At 48.6% G+C, this 12175-nt stretch overlaps 1 protein-coding gene across 10 annotated transcripts in view; it reads left to right on the top strand.

The window, feature by feature from the left end:
• Positions 1-873: 873 nt before the first annotated feature.
• LOC116628082 (protein FAM156A/FAM156B-like) overlaps positions 874-12175 on the top strand; it is a 42103-nt gene continuing 30801 nt past the window's right edge. For 3 of the 10 annotated variants that reach the window (XM_032398159.1, XM_032398163.1, XM_032398158.1), the window contains exons 1-2: positions 959-1326; positions 9400-9574. The gene's annotated coding sequence lies outside the window, so the exon portion shown is untranslated. The other 7 variants (XM_032398162.1, XM_032398165.1, XM_032398160.1 and 4 more) reach the window with 6 other exon arrangements.

The raw sequence follows: 12175 nt of genomic DNA, 5'->3' as shown, positions 1-12175 counted from the left end.
TCTCAGTGTCCTTGGGGCTCCTGGGAGATGGCCCCGTCCCTAACAGAACCAAAGACCCCGCCATCCCTCTGACCTATTACTCATAGTCAACCACAGAGGCCTGCCCCACACCAGGCCTCTAACACCAGTCCGGTGCTCTAGCCTTCCTGCCCCTGCTCCCCCACCAGACCCATGCTGCATTGCCCAGGGAGACACAAGCCAGCACAACGCCCAGCACATGAAAAACGCTTGCAACGCTCCCTGGTACAATGGTGGCCACTGGAGGGAGGTAAATTTCAGCTCAGGAAGATTTTTTCCCCCGAGTCCAAGACTGCAGCGAGCTGTCAGGTTTGCCTCCTGGCTTTGCCCTCCCTCCCTCTGGGGCCAGCCTGGAAGGCCCCTGGGCATCGGCTTCGACCAGCCATTCCAGGTTCGCACCACCAAGGGGCGCTCGAGATGGAACAGGAAGAGTCTCTGGAAGTACCTCTCAGGGGCACGGAAGTAGGACCGTCCTCGCCAGGAGGTACCATTAGGGAGGGGGCGTCCGATCTTGGAACAATCCATTGTGTAGGTGACAACACCGAAGGTCTGCATCAGCCACGGTTCCCAGCGGAGGCGCTAATAGCGCCGCCGGGTCCTTCCCCGCCCGCTGCACTCCATTCTCCTGGCCCATCTGAGCCCGAGTGGACAGCCGGTGTGAGGCCTCCGCCTTCCCTTCACTTCGCCGATTCCACCCCTCCGTCTCTACATGGTCACGTCCAGCTGAGCAACAACCGGGCGAGGGATTGGCTCTCCACTGTGGGGGGGCGGGGTCAGAGACTTTCTACGCGGTGATTGGTTCCGGTGAGATGGCCGGCGTAAACCCTTCCGGGGCGCACAGTGCCTACTAGTCCCCGCCTCCGTCCTCGCCTGCCCAGTTCCTATTGGTCGTCTGGCTGGGGTGGGCAAGACGCTGGCGGAGCTGGAACTCGGGGTGAGGGGTGTGTGTGGTGTTTGTGTGTGCGTGCGTGTGTGTGTGTGGCCTTTCAGAGTGTAGAATTTTTCTCCGAGTTGAACTGCTCACCGACCGACTGCCCCGAGGGGCTGAAGATGCTGCCCTAGTCGGTGGCGAGGTTCCGCGCAACAGCTGGCTGGTAGCCAGTGTCTGGCGGCGGACGCGCGCGGTGACCGTGCCGTCTTCACGTGAGCTCTTTCAGTCTTGTTCAGCCGGGCGCGTCTGGCGCGGTGCCGTCAGTCCTCCAGGTGCAATCAATTAATGTCCAGGGCGAGGTCTGTGCGCTTGGTTGGCGTCCCTGCCTAGGAAGAAGTGGAGTGTGTCAGGCAGTTTGGGGATGTGTATCGCTACAGGTAGGTCAGTACAGATGCAGTTTGGGTACATTTGATCTTTCTGAGGCTTTGGGGGGATTGTGAGTGAATGGGCTATGCTGTCTGAGTGGATTGTGTACGCCATGGGATAAGGTGTTTTAGGCTGTGTGTGTCTGTATATCTGGGGGTGCACTTTCTGAGCGTTTTGTGCATTGGTGTCCCTGGGTTTGAGATCTCTGTGTTGGCAGCTGCACCCTAGGGTGTGAGGTCTCTGAGCTGTGTGTGATTCTGGGTTTCAAGTTGTGATGTCTCTGAGCTGCCTGGGGTGGGGGGCACTGTCTTAAGGTGTAAAGGATCTGAGCTGTTGGGGAGTCTGTGTGCGAGGTACGTGTAGGTTCTCTCATTTGTCTGGGGGCTTTCTCTGAAGGTTCTGTGATGTTTCCGAGTTATTTGAGCTTAAATGTCTTTCTGTTTTTGGAGGTCTTTGTATTAGCTTGGGAGGTGTCTGCATGGTTTGGGAGTCTCTCTAGGATGTGACGTAGCTGAGCAGATTTAATTTGTGTCCTTAGAGTGAAGACGTTGGTCTGTTGGCGTGTGGGAGTTGTCTCAGTGTGTATGATCTCTGTTGCTTTGGGGAGTCTGTGACTCAAGTTGTGAGCTCGTTGTGCAGGGATTTTGGGGATCTTTTTTAGGTTGTGTTCAGTGATCTGTTTTTGTTGTCTCTGGGTATCTGAGCTGTTTGGGCTCTGTGTCTCAGAAGTAAAATCTTTGACCTTTGTGGTTGTGAGGTCTCTGTCCAGGAACCGAGGGTTTTGGAACGTGGCAGATATGATTCCAAAGCCCAGAGCCCCAAATCCTGCTTGTGTCATTGGGCAAGTCACCTGTCTCCTGAAGCCTGAATATGGATCACAATCAATAAAATGGGGCCAGTGCCTGTCTTGGAGGGTACCTGTGCAACTTAGAAGTGTGTGTCAGGGTCCTGACTCCCAGCCATCGTTCCCCAAGAATTTTCTGATCACCTGCTGTGTGCCTGAGTACTTTTCTAGGAGTTGGAATACAACACAGGACAAAACTGACAAAGTCTCGCATTTCATAGAGTTAGCCAGTGAGTATATGTTGACTATCAGAGGGTGGCAAGTGCTCCATAGAAAGATAAGGCGGTTAGAGGAAAGAGTATGTGGGGAGCATGTTGTTACTGATTCAGGGTGATGAGGGAAGGACTCCCTCAGACGGTAATGACTGAGCAGAGGCCTGAGGAAGTGAAGGAGCAGGCCGTGGAACCACCTGCGTTGTTAGAACACTGGAGGCAGAAGGTACAGCAGCAGGTGCAACAGTGCTGAGGGGAAATCCACTGGGTGTGTTCCTGGATATCAAGGAGTCCTGTGATGCTGGTCAAAGCCCTCGTCGCTGGGTTTGACACATAGAGCTCATCGAAAGGTGTCTGGTGTTGCTGTCTCTGTTTCTCCCACAACCTGTGAGGGAGGTGGGCTTCATCCCCATTTTACAGACAGAGGACCCAAGGCTCCGAGAAGTGCACGGAATCTGCTCTCCTGCTTACACCTGAAATTGCTAAAAGAGGGGGAAACCTTGTGCTCCGCCACGAGAGACAGAGGGCTTGAGTGTCAGAGCTGCAGGGTGGATGCCGTCCACACTGGATGTCAGCCAGCCAGCTGATGTAAATGATCATACGGGAATCATGACCCTCATTACCTTTCTACATTTGATGGAGGTCAGGACTGAGAAAGAACAGGGGTAGAGAAGAGAGGCAGGAAGAGGAAGCTGGAGAGCAGGGAGGGGAAAAAAAGCACTGGCTTCATGATATTGCCCAGATTTGGCCCAGTTCACCTTAATTAACTGATTGTACTGAGGTATATTCACCTCTTCCCCTCCCCTTTCTTTCCCTTCTCTTCTCTTCTGTGCCTGAGCAGTTCAGCGCTAAAGCCCTTCGGTGCTACAGAGCAAGGCAAGTGTATGTGTGGAGGGGCATCCCCTACTTGAGGAGTCAGAGCCCAGGCACAGTGGCAAGGGCATCCATACATAGGAGCAGGCTGCACTGGGGACAGAGCCCAAGGTGGTGAGGAGGATGTCCCTGGGGGTTGGATGGGGAGAAGGCCAACTGGCTCAAGGATTCTAACTCGAGTGGTGTATGGAGGTCAAGGTCAGGGAGTGGTTCAGCAGAGCATGTGAGGGTGGGCCTCTGTCGTGCAGGAGGGATGGCTTATATACAGTGGGATTCATCAACTCAGTAAATGTGTAAAAAGATACTGGGAGACATGACTTTCGCTCTTGGAAAACGGAGTTTCAAATACAGAAGGGAAGAAAACAAACAAATTCTGAGGTGTTACATTGCGATTGGAGGTCTCCATGTGAACTCACGCTTTTCGGTATGTATGTGTGCATATAGGCATAGATCGATAGATACAGATGTTCATACGCGTGTGTGTTGGGATGGCAGAGGGAAAGGAGAAATGAGCCTGGCTCAACTTGTGGTACCAGTAATAAGGGACAGGTCAAGGAAGGATTGGCTGCTGTCAGAAGGACACACAAAATTGCTTGAAGGGGCTCCCACTGGAACATGCTGGGGATAATTCTGTTTTTTCCGCTTTATTGAGATACTATTGATACATAACATAAGTAAACGTAAGGTATACAAGGTGATGATGTGATACATGTATACACTGTGAAATATTTACTATGTAAAGTTAGCTAACACTCTGTTCTTTCACATAATGACCATTTTTTGTGTGCTGATAACATGTAAGATCTACTCTCTTAACTTTCCATATCTAATACAGTATTGTGAGTGATAGTCACCGTGCTGTCTATATACATTAGATCCCCATAACTTATTCATCTTCGGGCTGGAATTTTGTACCGAAGACCAGCATTTCCCCCCAACCTCTGGCAAACACCATTCTCATCTCTATTTCTATGAGTTTGCTTTTTAAATTTCCACATATGTGACAACGTAAGGTATTTATCTTTGTCTGTCTGACTTACCTCAGTATAAAGCCTTCAGGGTCCATCCATGTAGTTGCAAAAGGCAGGATTTTCTTCTTTTTTTGTGGCCAAATAATATTCCATCGTGTATCTATAGCACATTTTCGTGATCCATTGATCCCTCCATGGACACTGATGTTGTTTCCATATCTTGGCTGTTGCTGCGTAGTAAATCATAAAATTGGTGTTACTCCTCCAATTTCCTTTTTCTTTTTCTTTTTTTTTTTTTTGTTTTGTTTTCTTTTTTTTTTTTTTTTTTTAAATTTTTTTTATTGTTATGTTAATCCCCATACATTACATCATTAGTTTTAGATATAGTGTTCCATGATTCATTGTTTGTGCATAACACCCAGTGCTCCATGCAGAACGTGCCCTCCTCAATACCCATCACCAGGCTAACCCATCCTCCCAACCCCCTCCCCTCTAGAACCCTCAGTTTGTTTTTCAGAGTCCATCGTCTCTCATGGTTCTTCTTCCTTTTTCTTTTTCAAAATTACTTGACTATTCTACTTCCTTTGCCTTTCCACCTAAACTTCATAATCAGTGTATATTTCCAAAAAAGTCCTACTGGGATTTTTTATTGGAATTGTATTAATATGATGGATCCCTTTGGGACCTGTTGACATCTAAATTATACTGACTTTATCAACCCATGAACACAGTATGTGTCTCCATTTGTCCAGGCCTTCTTATACTTCTTTCCTCCTCTTTTTGTAGTTTAGGGCATACGGATCCTGTGTATGTTTCGCTAGGTTTGAGGGGGGAAGCTATTTTAAGTGGTATGTGCCAGTGATTTCTGCTTTTTGTTTTGTTAGGTAATTGTTCATTGCTAGCATGTAGAAATTTGCTTGACTTTTTGTGTTGAGCTTGTATGCTGCAACAGCGTTGGATGCACTTACTAGTTCTAGGAGGTTTTTTGTTTAATTTCATGGGATTATCTGTGTACATAATCATGTCATCTGTGAATTGGAACAGTTTTATTTCCTCCTTCCTGATCTTTCTTTTTTCTTTCCTTTCTTGAATGGCTAGGATTTCCAGCAAATATTGAATAACAGAGGGGAGAGTGGATATCCTAGCCTCATTCCTGGTCTTAGGGAGAAAACATGTAGTCTTTCTCCATTAAGTAGGATGGGAGGTGTAGGTATTTTTGTAAGATGTTTTAAATCCAGGTTAAGAAAACTCCCTCTGTTCCTGGTTTGCGGACTTGTTCTATCATGAATGGCGGTTGAATTTTGTCAAATGCTTTCTCTGCATGAATTGATATGATCATGTGGTTCTTTTTTTGATACGCTAATATAATTGATTTATTAATTGACTTTTTAAAAGATTTATTTACTTATTTTTAGAGAGAGCGAGAGTGCCTGGGAGTGTGGGGGGGGGGAGGAGCAGGGGGAGAGGGACAAGCAGGCTCCCTGCTGAGCATGGAGCCCAAGGCAAGGCTTCACCCTAGGACCCTGAGATCATGACCTGAGCCAAAACCAACAGTGGGACACTTCACCAACTGAGCCACCCAGGTGCCCCTATTCATTGATTTTTGAATACTGCACTGCCTTTGCATTTCTAGGATAAACCCAACTGGGTCGTGTTGTATTATTCTTTTTATATATTATTGAATTGGATTTGCTGGTACTGTCTTTGTCTGATTTTGGTGTCAGGGTAATGGTGATCTGATAAAATGATTCAAGAAATGTTCCCTGTCTTCTATTTACTTGAAGGGGTTGTATAGAATTGCTGTTGTTTCTTCTTAAATGTGTGGTAGGATTTTCCAGAGAAACCATCAGGGCCTGGAGATTTCTTTCCTGAAAGTTTTTAAAAGATAACATTTTTAAAATAATGTGTATGTTTTTCAGATAATCTGGGTGGTGTTTTGTTTTGTGTTTTTTTTTTTTTTTGGTTGAGTTTTAATAGTCGGTGTCTTTCAAGCAATTGATTGTTTCATCTAAGTTGCCAAATGTAGGTACATAGTTATTTGTTAGAATCTTTTCGCTGTAGAGTCTGTAACCTATTTCTTTCCTCATAGTGTTAAGTTGTATCTTTCCTTATCTTTCTTTCTGTGTCAGTCTGGATAGAAATTTATGAATTTTACTGACCTTTTCAAAGAACCAGCTTTTGGTTTCAATGACTATTCTTTTCCTGATAACTGTTCTAATGTCTGTTTCCCTTATTTACTTGCTTTGAGTTTATTTTCTTTTTCTAGTTTCTTAAGGGGGAAGCTTTCATTATTGATTTGGGTCCTTGATTCTTTCTAATGCAAACATTTGATGCTGTACATTTACTGCCCAACGCTGCTGTAGCTGCATCCTGCAAATTTGGATATGTTGTATTTTCATTTCCATTCAGTTCATCTGATAAGGGGTTAGTATCCAGAATATTTTCTAATTTCCCTTGAGACTTGCCCTTTGCGCGCCCCATGGATTATTTAGAAGCGTGTGGTGTAATTTCCTTGTGTTTGGAGATTTTCCTCTTCACTTTTTCTTACATACTCGTAGTTTTTCTCTTCTGCTCAGGCAACATTCTCCGTATGATTTCAACTATTTTATAACTTGTGATATTTGGCCTTCGGCTCAGGTCATGATCCCAGGGTCCTGGGATCGAGCCCCGCATCGGGCTGTTCGCTCAGCGGGAAGCCTGCTTCTCCCTCTCCCACTCCCCCTGCTTGTGTTCCCTCTCCCGCTGTGCTTCTCTCTGTCAAATAAATAAATAAAATCTTTAAAAAAAAACCCTGTAATATTTGTTTTATGACCCAGGATGCAGGGTACCTTGGTAAAACTCCCATATGCCCTTGAAAAGAATGTATATTCTGCCGCTGCTATGGGAAGGGTTCTGTACTTGTCGCTTACATCCAGGTAGTTCACGGTGTTGTTCAGTTCATCCACATATTGCTGATTTTCTCCTGTTCCTTCTGCATATTACTGAGAGAGTGTTGAGCTCTACAGCTATCATTTGTAGATTTGTTCATTTATCCTTCCCTTCTGTCTGACTTGGTGATGCATCTCGAAGCATTGTTGTTGGGTGTTGTGCAGAGAAGAGTTAACATAGCAGGCCCGAAACCGCTATCCTTGCAGAGATCAGCATGCTGGCCCTTACCTTGCATCCGGGAACTTGAATTTCGGAAGGCTTCCCACCATTCCCTACCCGAGCAGGATGCTTTACTCTTCCTAAACTGTCCAAACAATATGTTTCATGTTAAACACCTGCTTTCCTTCTGGAAATCTGAAATCTCTGTACGTGCTAGGCAGAGAGTGCCTCTGTGTCCAGCCCCCAAAACAAACCTCAGACACGGTGTTAGTCATGAGCTTCCCTGGTAGACAGCGTTTCGTGTGACTTACCATGATTTGTTGCTGGAGGTACAAATAGCATGACTCTACTGGGAAAGGACTCTTGGAAGCTTGCACTGGTTTCCTCCAGATGTTACCCAGGGGCCCTTTTCCCCTGGGTAATTTTGCTTTGTATCCTTTTGCTGTAATAAATCTTAACCCTGAGGATGACTGTGTGCTGAGTCCTTTGGGCCCTCCTGGGGATTCACCGAAAGCAAGGGTGGTCTTGGGACGTCAGAAACAGCGGTGGTAGCCGTGGGACTCACTAGCGAGAAGACCCTGCCTCACTAAAATGTGCTGAAAGACTTCTCTGAGTAAGGGAAGGCTGACGCGGTAGAGGGGATGAACCGTTTGTGCCCAGTGACTGTGGATATACCCATGGTATGAAGCAGCAGCTCAACTGTTGTAGCCACCTTAGGACTTGGGGCTTGATTTTCTCAGGGCCAGGCAAGAGGATACAGACCTTCCCAAAGGTGAGCTTTGGGTCAGCCAAAAATGTTGAAAGTTTAACACGCTCTCTCCTCCCAAGTGGGAGGAAACAGATTTAATCAGTTCCCTGAGCCAGAAAAAGCTTTCCGTAAACTAGAGGCAAAGACGGGGTGGGGGGGGAAAGCACTCCAGCCTTTTCCTCACCTTGCTTACTGCCGCTGTGGCTGGCCCTCCCCCCATTCCAACCAGGAAGCCCCCTGGCCCCTGTGTGGTCACCGGCAAGTGTCCGTTTACTGCTAGCAGTTTCCATAAACTTTCAGTGAGAGGGGAAAAGGGAGGATTTCAAAATGGCTTCGAACATTGTGGCTGTTGGCGTCTGGATGCATTGAGAAAATTGATTCAAGATGTGAGGCAGGGCCGCTGTTCAATGCAGCTGCGCCCAGCAAGGGAACGACCTTTTCTAGCCTGGTCGCTGCATGAATGAGAGAGACAAAAAGGGCAGGAGGTGATGTAAACCCATTTTGAAAATGTTGAAAATTCAGGATTTCATCCTGACAGTCCCTAATGATCACGAGTCTTTGTCGTTATGCAATAGGTTTTTCTATGCAAACGCTTTTGTCCCTTTTGAGAACAGCCCCTCCATACAAAAGGTTTAGAGGAGAGGAGGGGATAAGTAAAGAAATGTGAAAGTTCGATTTCAGAATTGTACACGCTGATTTTGTAACAGTGGAGAAAACGCAAACCTGGCACCTGGGGAGAGGCAGCGGGAGGAAGCAAAGACATTAATGACCTCTGTTTGTCCAAACTGTTCCTGGAAACTGTCTATTTTTTGTTAAGATTAAATTTATTTATTTGACAGAGAGAGCACAAGCAGGGGGAGCAGCAGAGGGAGAGGGAGATGCTCCATCCCTGGACCCTGGGATCACGCACGACCTGAGCCAAAGGCAGACGCTTCACCCACTGAGCCACCCAGGCGCCCTCTGTCTGTTTTGTTTTGAAGAAATACTCGCAGTGCAGTCTTTCCCAGTGGCTGTGAGCACTTTGATGCAAACTGGCTGCTGAGCCTGCAGCCACGCCTGCCAGAGCTCTGACTGTGGGACAGCAGGCGTGGCCCCAGCTCTGGGGCTCTGCCTGCGCCGCACTTCCACATGACCTCCTCCCTCGGAAGGAGGTGAACTGGTGTGTGGACAGACCACACTTTTGGAACTGACTGCCTCCAGGCAGCCCTCTGAAAGCAAGGGCTCAGACGGGGAGTCCTGGAGGGGAAGGTCCCGTGGTGGGAGGCCACAGCGAGGCCCTGGTGAGCTGTATCGCCTGATTCGTGTGTGTCCAGCTCTGGGCTCCCTAACAGTTGTAAACTCTGTTCCAGGAGTGTCGCGTGTGCCCTCTGCGATTACACTTCGTGTGTGCGCGCTCTGCCTAGCCTGCCGCTGCCTCAGCCTGGAAGACTTTCAGGTCCGCTTCTGCTTCCCGCCCAGAGTGTGCTGTGCCTGAATTTGTGCCTCAGGCCAGCTAAAAACAAGGTTCAGACAGACACTTAAGCAGTAAGTTATCTCTTTTACTATGTTAGACTTTTATGGTTGGTGAGAATTGTTTGAACTGGTCAAATCTGGGACCCCTGAGGGATGTAGTGGGAGATGAGTACCGCAGGCTGCTGGGACCCTGCTGCAGGGGTCCTAAGACAGGCCTGTGGCACTCGCGTCCCGCCCTCCGCAGCCTGACATGCTTCAGTCTGGACATGGTTCTGTCGTGTGGTTCGTCATTATGACGCGGGGTCCAGCCATTCCCAGTTTCCTTCAGTTCCACAGGTGTGGACTGGCCTTCTGCTAAGTGTCGGGGCCTCCGGCCTGAGGACACCACGATGAACTGGGTGTGTGTCCAACCTTCCAAGAAGGAGGTAGGAGTCTGGTGAGGGAGACAGACATGGAAGCAAAGTGGCAGTGGTTAAGCTGGTTTTGTTCGGCCGCTCCTGGCAGATCACACGATGAACATCTCCCACTGAATTCTTCCCGTCCTTTCCCAGCATATCGTGCAGAAGCTGCATCTGGTCCGTACACTTGGGTTCCCCTCATCCTGTCTCCTCCATGCACAGCCGCAGCTACCGAGCCAGAACTGGCATGTGGTCGCAGACTCAAAGCCAAGAAGGGAATGGCTTTCGCCGATGTGTTTTCCAAAACGGTCAAGGGTTATTGGTACCTTTCCGGGTAAAACAACATGCCAGTTTCCCTCCGTTTACAGGGAAGTTACATTCATGGAGAATCCAGTGCATTGAAGTCTCTGCAAAAAAGGTTTGCATCCCTGCAACTTTCCCTTCCTAAATGCCGGGACCTCCCTTCCATCATTTCAACAATCAAAATTGCCCTCTGAACTTTTCAAAATGCGCCAGTATTTTGGTTTAAATATTAAGTATTATTATTGCAGGTACCCTCCCCCCAAAGCCTCGTATTCACAACGGAAGGATAGGAATGTTGTGGTCCTTGCCTGCATTTGGTCAGAGGAAATAGTGTGGCAGCGTGGAGGAGGGCACAGTGCCCCCCAGGAAGGATTCCGGGCACCTTCCTCTTCTGTCTGCTTACTGTGATGAGAAAATGTTTCTGGGACAGCTAGGGTGTGAGGTAAAGCTTTGTTTCGGGGGTCACCACTGCCATGGGATGTCAGTGCCCAGGATGGTTTTGTGGTAGTCATGGCTCTTAGCTCCTGGACCTGGGCTTCTCCTCGTTGATGAGAAGCCTTTCCACGTGCGGACAGCAGAGGGGGGGGCTGGGCTAGGGCTTGAAGCTACTGTCCTGTTTGGGCCAGCAGGTGAGATCACAGACGGACAGCTGCAAGGAGAAGAGGGAGACGATCTTCTAAGGTCAGGGGCAGGTTTCTGGCAGGGGAAGGGAAGACATTGGCCCCAAGTTCTGGTTGCTCCAGGCTGATGTGGAATGGAGCGTGGGTGCGAGAATGAACCGAAGGCTGAGAGGAGGTGGGGATAATAGATCGCATAACCTCACATCATACGGGATGCATGGTCCTCGAGAAAAGCCCATGCCGTCGTGGGATCTAAATGTCATCTCCTGTCACCATCCCCATCCACTGGCCTTGAAGAAAATGTGGTTTTGTTTTGTTTTTAAGATTTTATTTATTTATCTGACAGAGAGAGACACAGCGAGAGAGGGAACACAAGCAGGGGGAGTGGGAGACGGAGAAGCAGGCCTCCCGCTGAGCAGGGAGCCCGATGCGGGGCTCGATCCCAGGACCCTGGGATCGTGACCTGAGCTGAAGGCAGACACCCAACGACTGAGCCACCCAGGCGCCCCAAAGAAAATGGTTTTGAGATAAGACAGACGGAAGCCTTCAGGAAGAAAGGCCAGCGGGGTCATGATGTCTTCTCAGAACATGCACTGCCCTGCCCTTGCTTTGCCTCTCGCGCCGTGTTCATTATGTCCTTTCTTCTTGCCTGCTTTCAGGCTGGTCTTCTCATGTGCGTGTCTGTCCAGAAAGTCAGTACCTTGGAGACAGGCTTGCTCCCAAAGGGGCCTAATAAAGTTCTTGAGTGTTTCCTAGGCAGAGTTAAAAATCCCAGATTCTAGGGCACCGTCGTAGCCACACTAAATGAGATTCACTGGGTGTGGATCAGAGTGTGTGCATTTTTTTTAAAGATTTTATTTATTCGTTTGAGACAAAGATACGGAGAGAGAGAGCATGAGCAGGGGGAGAGACAGAGGGGGAGGGAGAAGCAGACTCCCCGCTGAGCCAGGAGCCCGACGTGGGGCCCGATCCCAGGACCCTGGGATCATGACTTGAGCCGAAGGCAGACGCTTAACCATCTGCGCCACCCAGGCGCCCCAGCGTGTGCATTTTTTCAGAGTTCCTGGGTTCTGACTCATGTGGGCAGCTTGTCTGGGAACTACTGGAGCAGGAGAATGGTCCTCTGTTTTTCCTGCCACCAGGCTTCTCTCTCCACTGTGAGGGTGCGGAAGCGACACCAGTTTGGTGCCTTCTCTGGTGCACAAACCCAACGCCTTTGGCTAGGAGACTGACGTCCTGTCTGCTGTTCTTAAGGAGGCTCTGAGAGTACTGTTTCCAGAAAGTCTCCTGAATCCAGTCCTGTCGAGCTTCCATCTACGTGATTGCTGTTGAAATCACATTTCTGTGTCCTG

This window comes from Phoca vitulina, unplaced genomic scaffold (assembly GCF_004348235.1).
Source record: "Phoca vitulina isolate PV1807 unplaced genomic scaffold, GSC_HSeal_1.0 scaffold111, whole genome shotgun sequence".
Taxonomy (NCBI): Eukaryota; Metazoa; Chordata; class Mammalia; order Carnivora; family Phocidae; genus Phoca; species Phoca vitulina.
The sequence above is the reverse complement of the archived record's forward strand: the minus strand, read 5'-3'. Positions and strand labels throughout refer to the sequence as shown.